Here is a 10,662-nt window from a genome sequence, read left to right on the forward strand (position 1 = left end):
ACATGAAACAAAAAGAATACAGGGGCCAAATACCATGGTGAGAGGTGGTCAGTGGTGTAGCTTATACTCACATTGTCCCACCTCAGCCTTCCCAGAGGCTGGGGAAGATTTAGCACACTCAGAAGCCACAGGCAGCCACTGCAAGGTCCCTCTAAGACTACATGGTTACCTGGGTCCAAGAGTCCAGTTTGAGACAGCAACAAAATCAACACCAAGCTGTGTCGTTCTAACCATAGGAAGCCTGTGTATTTTCTGGAATAGAGTTTGTGCTCCAGCCCCAGGGTGGGGATGTCAGCCCCCAAACTGCAGTGAGGCTTGGAGATTAATACTGAAAGCCATGTTTTGTTGGCATATCATTAGGAATCTGCTATAGCTCCTCATCTTCAAACCACCCCTCCATGCTTGGGATCAGAGCCTTGGACTCCTCGGCAGTCTTGGGCAAAGGTTGGCCAAACAGGCCAACTCAAACTTATGAAGCTTTTTCTGCAAGCTATGGACACTGGCAATGGTCTCTCTGTTTTTGAACCTACTGAAATGGGCCCTATGGTTTAAGGCCTTCATGAAGACCTATGAGAGTTCCTGTTCATCTTCTGTGCTCTTCTTCTGCTGCTTTCATTGCTTCAGGAGCATATGAACCTCTTAATAGAGAAGTGTCTCAGTGGTTTCAAACTCTTAGGGAAAAATGAGCTGTGAGGCATCCTCCTCCACGTCGCTGGTCCACAGATCACCACCGTCCACCGCTGTCCACTGCCATGGCTGCTGCCTCCAATTTTTTTTTTTTTTTTTTTTTTAGAGTCTTATGATCACTAAGAGAGCCCCTAATGTTTATAAATGAAGGGCCTTGGGTCAGTCCAGAACCAACCCACCCCAACTCCAAAGTTATCTGGATAATTGAAACTGGATCTAACCAAAATGGGCCCTCCTGACATGCACAGTAGCTTAGACTTTAACCTACAAGTCACCTATACCTCATTATAAAACTAAAAATCATGCCCATCATCATATTAAAGGTGCTGTTTTCTTACATATGTTCTATGATTAGCATGTAATCAATCTGCACATGCTCAATAATTAGATTACCTCTAATCACATCATATAGAGCCATTGTGCTCATTATCCTAAAATCTGCCCATCTTTTGATACTATAAAACTGCAGTTCAAGGAGACAGATTTTTGGGCCAATAGGCCATCTGCTTTCCTGCTTCGCACCTAGCAATGAACTCCTTCTCTCTTTGAAACCTCAATTCCTTTGAGAATTGGTCCGTTGAGTGCATTATGCAGAGAACTCACTGTCTTTGTCTAGTAATAATGTCTTCAAGGTTCATCCATATTGTAGTATGTATTAGAACATCATACCTTTTATAGCTGAATAACAGTCCATTGTGCATCCACACCGCATTTTGTTTATTCATTCCTCTGTTAATGGACCCTCGGGTTGTTTCTACCTTTTGGCTATTTGTGATAGATTCTTAATCAATTTGTTGACCCCACCTCAGTGCTAGCATAGTGTCTTAAACACAGTAGATTCTTGTTTTAATTTATGTTAAGTAAATGAATGATATTATTGTTTGTTCTTTTGCATTGTATCATAAGACAGGAAGCACATCTTATATTTCTTGGTATTTACTACAGTACAGATAAAGTTTAAGAGCTCAAGTTTTGGAACCAGGCTGCTTGCATTTGGATACAGACTTGACCATTTACTACCTGGAAAGTTAATTTATCCTCTCTATGCCTCAGTTCTCTGTAAAATGGGGGAGACATTAGGACATACCTCACAGTTATCTTGTAAGTATTAAATGGTTAAAACCTATAAAATTCTTAGAACAGTATATCATGTGGCTAATGTGCAATGACTGTTAGATTATTCCACTGGATCCTACCATAGATTAATCACATAGGCACTGGCTTTGTGCCAGGTGCTATGGTTGTTCAAAAAAAAAAATATGGCATAATACATGACCTCATATTGCAGAGTCAGGGGACACATAACTAATGGCACTGAAATACTTCTAGAATACCTACTGTGGTAGATTCAATTATGTTCCCCACAAACACATGTTCTTAATCTTAGTCCATGTCCCTGTGGGTGTGAACCCATTTGTAAATAGGACATTTCGAAGATGCTATTTTTAGTTAATGTGTGGCCAACTGAATCAGGGTGGGTCTTAATCCAGATTACTGGTGGATTTATAAAGAGAAGAAACTGGAAGTCAGAGTAAGAGATGGCCACTGGGAGAAGCAGGAAGTCCGCAGAAACTGGAAGTGTAGACGCAAGGAGAGGGAGATCGCCACGTGATGGGAAACAGAGATGCAAGCCAAGGAACCCCAAGGATTGCCAGCAGCTAGCATCAGAATACTACAGTCTTCATGGAGAAAGAAAGGTTTGCCAATATCTTGATTTTCAACTTCTTCTATCCTCAAAACCGTGAGCCAATACATTCTGTTGTTAAGCCAATACCAGTTTGTGGTATTTGTGATAGCAGCTCTTGCAAACTACTAGGCCTACTCTGTTGTCAGACCCTTTCCATACATCATCCATTTATTTGTTCTAATAATCTCCAGGGTAGGTAGACGTCTAACAGGCAGGAGAGCAGGTAACCAGGCATTCCTATGAATTGCAGAGAGGGGAACATACTTGAAAATATGCAAAAGTGAGAATATTTGTGGTGGGTTTCTTCATAAATTGGTTTTGAAGATGTGGTCATTTAGAACACAGGAGTATGTGTTGGGAAGTAGTAGAAATAATGGTAGACAGAGGAGTTTAGACTTGAGGCAGTAGGAAGACACGATAAGTTTTGGGGCAGAGGAGAAGCCAGATTAAGGGTGTGTCAGATAGGATGGACTAAATAGGAGAGACTGGAGTTAGGTAAGTATACAAGGTGATGCGGGAGGGATCTAGGCATCAAGCGATGGGGACCTGGGAGGAACGGTGCTTCTGAAACATTAAGAAAACTGAAATGTGTTTGTGCCATTTGGGGGAAAGAAATCACAAGTATTCTAGACAGATTTTGTATGACAAATGAGCAGAAGAAAAAGAGGGGAGGGGAAAGGGGAGAGGAGAGAGGGGAAAAAGGAGAGAGAGGGATAGGGATGGGAGACAGAGGGGAGAGGAGAGAGAAATTTTCACAATCTCCAGTCTTGACGACTGCAAGTGTGATGTCCATGAAGGAAATGATAGAGCTGGTGAATGAAGGACTTGGAGGCTGGAGTTTGAGGTAGTGATATCCACTTAGGATGTCCTAAGTGATACAGAAATATGGGACAATGTTCAGAGATGATAAATGCAGTAGTGGGAGGGTCTCAGCTCCTCAACACCAAGGCTGAAGGGTAGAAGAATGGAGGGTCCCAGCAGGCAGAAGCAGAGGCAGCCAGCCAGAGGGTTTTTGCCCCAATAGAGTCTAAATCCAATCGGGGAGCAGAGAATGTTCATGCACAAAGCAACTGGGGGTTCTTTCAATGTCACCGTGCTGGTGAAACTCAAGGTGAGGGATAGAGACCATCACTCCTCGAGTGGTGAATATGCTCCAGGCCAGCAAATCTACTTGTTGTTGTTGGCATGGCTGTGCCACTCCCCTTCTGTTCTCCACCCTGAATGCCATCCTTGGAGCTCCCCCACCCTTCACTGTCTACCTCTGGTTCTCTAGGACACATTCCCTGAGCAACTCTACCCACACTGTGCTCTCTGAGCACCAATTTTATTTAAACTGAAACCTAAAGATGCAGGAGCCATCTCTATAGTAAACTGGTCAGCAGTTTGGTCACCATCTGCCAAATAGTTTTCATTTCGAAGCCTTGGCTGCAACTGTCAGCAGCTTGCATTATCCAGAGCACCTTCCAGGTGATCTTTAAAAGGATGCTCACTAGGAAAAGACTGGGGATACATGCCATAGGGGAAAAAAAGATCTAAGAAATAAGAGTCAATTCCCTCTATGTTTCCATGGAGTTACTGAAGGCAAAAAATTGGCTTAATGGAAAAAATCACATGTGCACGCACATACACAGAAGATAGAGTAGCCATTGTTGTCAAGTATTTTTGCTCATGAATCACGATAATTTTGACATGTTATCCATCCCTTTGTACATTTTTAGAATGACATCTAAAAGTTTTCATCATAAGTTTTAAGTTGTAAAAATGAAAAGTCAGGAATATCATGAATATTAAAATTTGGAAAGAAAACTTTAATGTCACTCATTTAACCATCACTCATTTAAAATTTAACCATCACTCATTTAAAAAATACTTCTTTTTTTATTAACAACCATAAAGTTTAGATTGCTCCTTTTTTTCCTTGAACTTGTATCTCAATTCCACTTTCTCATAAAATTATATCTTATGGTAATAATATATATTATACTTGAAAGTCTTTTACTGATCACCTATTCTATTTTTCTTCTACAAAAATATGAAATTAATTTTTTAAAATTTCTTGTGACTAAAGGTTGTGTTGATAAAATTAATCTGAATTGAGAATTAATTTACTATTAACATATAATTGATCAAAACAACCTATGTATTTTTAAACTTTGAAAATGATTACTGAATATAAAAAATAAAATTAGAAGTCTATCTTTTTAAGAGATGTGTGTTTTTTCCCCAACATATTCATGTATCTATGAATGAATATTACTTATTGCTAGACCTCTGAGAAATGGTTAGACATAAGTTCTACTCTAGGTTTTTACTTTTATAACTAAATGTAAACACTGAAACCACTAGCTCATGTAAATAATTAGAATTGACATACATTTGTTATGGCAAACTACTCAGTTCCTTGAACACTGAATGATATGATAAACATCGCAAGGTGATCTCACAAAAAAAATTACTTCTTTGTTAACGTATCAGCTAACAAGTCACTTAGACACACGTTCACTTTAGTTGAAAGCAACTTGGAAGTTGCCTGATTTGCAAAAGTTTTGCTACCAGTCCTTAGAGTTACTTGTTACTTTCTCAACACTTAAACCAATTGTTGAAAGTATCCTGTTTGGGGGGTCATTTTGAGAAGTTTTTACACTCCAGGACATTGCACCTTCACAGTGTTCAGGATGTGGGGGGGGGGGTCAGCCTTTTGGTGGTAAAGAGGGTCAAGTGTCAAGGGAAGAGGGAAATCTTGACCTCAGAGGTTGTCTCAGAGCACTAGTGGGATGCTGAGGATCTGGAAACTGATTCCCTAAGCAATCAAGACCTGTAAACTTCCTCCCCCAAGGGAAGGTGTACCCTAGTTTGAAGACTGAGGGCACAGATAGCACATCCCCTTGAGTCAGGAATCAAGAGTCAAGCAGATCGAAGTCTGATCCCAACTCCATCACACACACTGCCAGTATGACACTAGGAAATGAATATCATTCTGCGAAATCTCAGTTTCCTCATCCATAATATAGGGATAATAAATGTACTTACCACTTAGGATTGTTGGGAGGATTAAATAAGAATATACAGATAAAAGCACAAAGCAAAGTGACTGGAAGATAATAAGCATAAGACCTAAACAAAAGTCTCCCTCTCCCCCTCCCCTTTTCCTTTCCCTCTCCTTCTCTGATCCCTGATACCAAGCTCTCTTCTAAGCATTTTACATGGATTATCTTATATAGTCATCAGACAACTCTAAGGTGTGGACTTCTATTATTTTCATTTTATAAATGAAAAAATCGAGGCACAGAGATTAAGTCTCAATGTCACAAAGTTCTCCCGTGGTAGGGCAAAGGATTCAAAGCCAGGTAGCCTGACCCCAGAGCCTGCCCTCAGTCCCGATGACCTCCCAACTGCTGGCTCAATCAAGTCCAATTCTGTCCAGGGCTTGGAGCACAGATTTGCTGGCCCATTCTCTAATCAAAGTGAAAGTCCACAAACAGGAAAGTTCTAAGAACTTTATTTAAAAGGTTATTTAACCAATCTTAGGGCTTCTTGCTCTTGTTGCCCAGTCCATGATGTCTACAAAGCCAGCGGGGGAAATTGCCATGATGCATGATGCTTTGCAGTATTGTCTGGGATTGTCAGACAATGTTTCTCCCCTTTTCCCTCCTAGCAAAGTCTAGGTGGCCCTGGCGCTCCACCCTGGACAGCTTCGCTGCACTCAGGGCTTCAATTGCCCAGTTCGGGAATAGTGGTCTAATTCAACCTCCTCACTGGCTGCCAGGGTCTCTGAGTCAAATTTCTGTGTGAGGCACTGTTGGAAAATATTGTTTGCTTCAATCTACCTTGTGTTAGGAGTGGGGCTCAGCAGCATGCTCCTGTTTCATTTATTTAGATTCTAACTCTTGCAGCATGGGCTATGTTGATGGACTTGGGCTGCCTGGCTTGCAGTTCCCCACACTTGGGGTTGGAGCTGTTTGAAGATGTCCTGTGGGCATTAGGGAGGGGGTAAAAGTCTAAGGAGGAGTCCTGTTTGGAAGTAAGAGGAGCCAATGGAGAAGCATAGTTCTTGACCATGCCCAATTGGCCAATGAAATGGTCACAGTTTGGTGACTGGCCGTCCAGGCCAGTTCTGGCTAGCAACGGTCCTTACATCTGGCAACACTGCAGTGTGTCTCTGTGGCAGCTTATTTTGGGCTTCATGGCTATTATACCAAGTCAGAAGTAATGTCTTTCATCCTAGAGACGTTGCAACTCCCAACCACAGGCATGTTTTTCTCCAGGGCAAAGGGCAAATGCAATTACATCTGTGACGAATTTGCACAGCTAGGAGCTCAGTCTCTTGACAGAAACATTTATTTGAGATTCAAGTCTCCAGGGAGCTTGGGAACGGTACAGGAAGTAAGGTCCAGAAAGCATTAGTTGTCCCCTATATGAATGTGTGCTGTTTGAACCGTAAGAACAAAACAAAACAACAAAACCCAGCAATTTTGGCTTTTATAAGCTCAAAGTGTGACTACTCTCTCTATAAACTTTGCAAGGCCCTAGAGGAGAATAAGAATATTACAAGAAGACATAATTGCTGTTGAGCCTATTACCCAACACACAGAACTAGTGGAAGGAGCACTAGCCTGAGAGTCAAAAGCTCCAGTTTCCAGCTCTGGTTCTATCACTTCTAAATGAGGTGACCTGGGCAAATCACCCACCTGGACCCATTCTCCCTTACACATGAGAGGTGCAGTACCTGGGCCTATCAGATTTTCCAGGACCTAAAAACCTTGTTTGGGACTGCAAAAAAAATATTGCCAAATTGAATTTGAAAACTGTTTGTTTAAAAATATATCATGATGTTTGGTTCATTCATTTTTAAATTACAGACTTTAAAAATCTATAATTAAAAAAGTTTGTGGGCTAGATTTTCTCATTTTAGAAGAATTCCCAATCAGGCTCCATAATTGCTGACAAGTTGTTGCTCATGATAAATTATGTGTCACCCACAGCAAACTAATTTTAAAAGCAAAAATGATGAAAATTTTGTCAATGTTTTAGAGTAAAAATTAAGTTCAAAGTAAGTACATTTTAATATGTTTGCTATATACTGTGAGATGGAGTCCACAGAAGTCTTATAATATCCTGGCGTATCACCTGTCTAGCCCTTAGATGCTTTCTTTGTCACATGATGCTTTAGGGTGGATGATCTGTGAGGCTTCTTTCAGCTTTGAATATTTCAACAACATACTCGGGGCATCGGCTAGAGCAGTTGCGATTGGATCCCTATCTTGGCAAGGCAAGACCCTCTGGAGTCCAGCAAATGCTGAAGCTATTCTGGCTGGGAACAAGGAATAAGCATGCAGCATGTTTACCTGCTGCCGAGCTTTCTACCATGCAAGGAGGCATCTGAATCTTGTGCAAACCAAAAAGAGTGAGCTAGACACATCAAACAGCCTGCCCCTGTATGGACAGGCTCAGATACAGTGGGATTCTGGTGATACCTCTGTCATCATCAACCACAGCATGTATTACCTTGAACCATATGACTTGCTGATACTCGACCATTTTTGACCTATGAAAGTGGCAAATTCATGTGGTTCAACCTAATACTCGCAGGTCAGAGCATCAGCCAGTGGCCTCACACTCAGAAGTCTTGGAAGAACAAGCTGATCTAGAAAATGATAAATATGATGCAGTGCTTGTCTACTGGAAACTTCAATTCCATTTTAAGGCATGAGTGCATTCATTTTCCCAGTTACCCTGTAAGGAGTCTGGACTTTAACATGATGACTATCCTAACCTTTCCTTTATGAGCTCCTAGAATGCAATCCTTTGGATTTCTGAGCTGATTGTGATTCCATTGCCACCAGCCTGCTCAACCCTGCCTTAGGTTTCTTTATGCATTTTTTTTTTTTTTTTGGAAGATGAAAACAAGGGAAAAACCCACAGAAGTATTGAACAAGCAGGCCTACAGAGTCCAACCTAATGACTAACTCCATCTAGTGTTTAGCCGTAGGGCAATGACTCTGATCTTTCTTTCTTTCCTTTTATTATTAACAGCTTTTATTGAGATATAATTTACATACCATAAAATGTACCAATTCAATGGCTTTTACTACGTTCACAGAGTCATGAATGCATCTCCACAAACAATATCAAAACACTTTATATATCCCCTCCTAAAAAACACCTGAACGCCTTAGCACAAATCGTCCGATACCCCCAAGCCCTAAGCAACCACTAATCAGTTTTCTGTCATTACAGACTTGCATATTCTGGGCATTTCACAGAATGGCATCATACAATATATATAATCGTTTGTGACTCACTTCTTTTACTTAGCATGGTTTCAAGATTCATCCATGTTGAAGCATGTATCAGTATATCATTTCATTTTATTGCCAAATACTATTCCACTATGTGAATATACAGCATTTTGTTTATCCATTCATCAGTGTGAAGGAATTTGGGTTGTTTCCATTTTTTTAATATGAATAATGCTACTATGAACATTAGCATGTAAGTTTTTGTGTGGGCATATATTTTCATTCTTTTTGGATATATATCTACGGGTGGAACTGCTGGGTCATATGGGAGCTATGTTCAACCTTTTGAGGAACTGTCAGACTGTTTTGCAAAGCAGCTGCATTATTTCACACTCCCACCAGCAGTGTATGCAGGTTCCAATTTCTCCACATCCTTGCCAACTTTTGTTAATATCTGTCTTTTTTATTATAGCCATCCTTTTGGGTATGATGTGATTTCTTATTGTGGTTTTGATTTGCATTTCCCTGAGGGCTAGAAGATGTGGAGCATCTTTTCATATGCTTATTAGCCATTTGTATATCTTTTTGGGAGAAATGTCTATTTCAAACTTTTGCCCATATAAAAAAATTGGATTATTTATCTTTTTATCATTAAGTTGTAATAATTCTTTATATATTCTAGATACAAGTCTCCTATCAGATACATGAATTGCAAAAACTTTCTTCCATTCTGTGGATTGTCTTTTTACTTTCTTGAGTATGTCCTTTGAAGCACGAAAATTTTTTGTTTTGATGACGTCCAGTTTATTTTTTCTTTTGATGCATGTGCTCTTTGGTACATCCAAGAAATCATTGCCTGATCCAAAGTCATGGAAACCTACATCTATGTTTTCTTCCAGGAGTTTCATAGTTTTAATCCTTACATCTAGCTTGTTGAACCATTTTGAGTTGATTTTTGTATATGGTGTGAGTCAAACCTCATTCTTTTGCATGACTACCCAGTTCTTCCAGCATCATTTGTTGAAAAGACTATTCTTTCCCCCTTTAATTGTTGTGACACCCTTGGTGAAAAATCAACTGACTACAAATGTGAGGATTTATTTCTGGACTCTAAATTCTCGTCTATTGGTCTATTTGTCTGTCCTTATGCTGTCTTGATTACTGTAGCTGTCTAGTAAGTTTTGAAGTCTGGATATGTCGGTCCTCAAATTTTGTTCTTTTTCAAGATTGTCTTGCCTATTCCAGGTCCCTTGACAATTCATATGAATTTTAGGATCATCTTGTCAATTTCTGCAAAGAAGTCAGCTGGGGTTTTGATAGGGATTACACTGACTCTGTAGATTAGAGTACAAGTTTTGCACTTTTTTTATTACATTTATTCCTACATATTTTATTCTTTTTGATGCTATTGGAAATTGGCACTTTTTCCCTAATTTCATTTTCAGTTTGCTCATTGCTACTGTATAGAAATAAAATTGATTTTTATACAATTGGTCTTTTATCCTGCAACTTTGAAGAAATCATTAATTATAATAATTTTTATTTTAGTGGATTCCTTAGGATTTTCTAAAGATTATGTCATCTTCAGAAGGTATAGTTTCACTTCTCCCTTTCCATTCTGGATGCCTTTGATTTCATTTTCTTGCCTGATTGCTCTGGCTAACACCTTAGTTGCTATTACAGCTGTCTGCAAACCGAATTTGTTTTATTTCTTTACCAAATTCCCCCTTCCCACCACAGAAGGCTGAGTTGGCACCTCAGCTTCTTGAACCCGGCAGTTAATGCTTCATGATCATACCACCACACAAATCAGACACAGTGCATTTCAGAAGAGCAAGATAACTCTCAGTCACTGGGACTGATCAGGAGTGCTCATCGCCAAGTTTTACACTGCTCCCAGATGGGGTGTCAGGACACTAGGAAGGAAACGCTATGAACATTAAATTCTTTCTGCCTGGGTTAATGCCCTCAGAATCTCAGCAGATGGGGGGATAAGGAGGGAAGTACAGAGGACAAGATTGAGAATCAAGCACAGACGAAACTGTAGCC

The 10,662-nt window shown here is 40.0% G+C and overlaps 1 pseudogene; it reads right to left on the minus strand.

The window, feature by feature from the left end:
- Positions 1–322: 322 nt before the first annotated feature.
- On the minus strand, positions 323–6,433 carry LOC119540828 (annotated as a pseudogene).
- Positions 6,434–10,662: the final 4,229 nt, after the last annotated feature.

The sequence above is a fragment of the Choloepus didactylus genome, chromosome 7 (genome assembly GCF_015220235.1).
Source record: "Choloepus didactylus isolate mChoDid1 chromosome 7, mChoDid1.pri, whole genome shotgun sequence".
In the NCBI taxonomy this organism is placed as follows: Eukaryota; Metazoa; Chordata; class Mammalia; order Pilosa; family Megalonychidae; genus Choloepus; species Choloepus didactylus.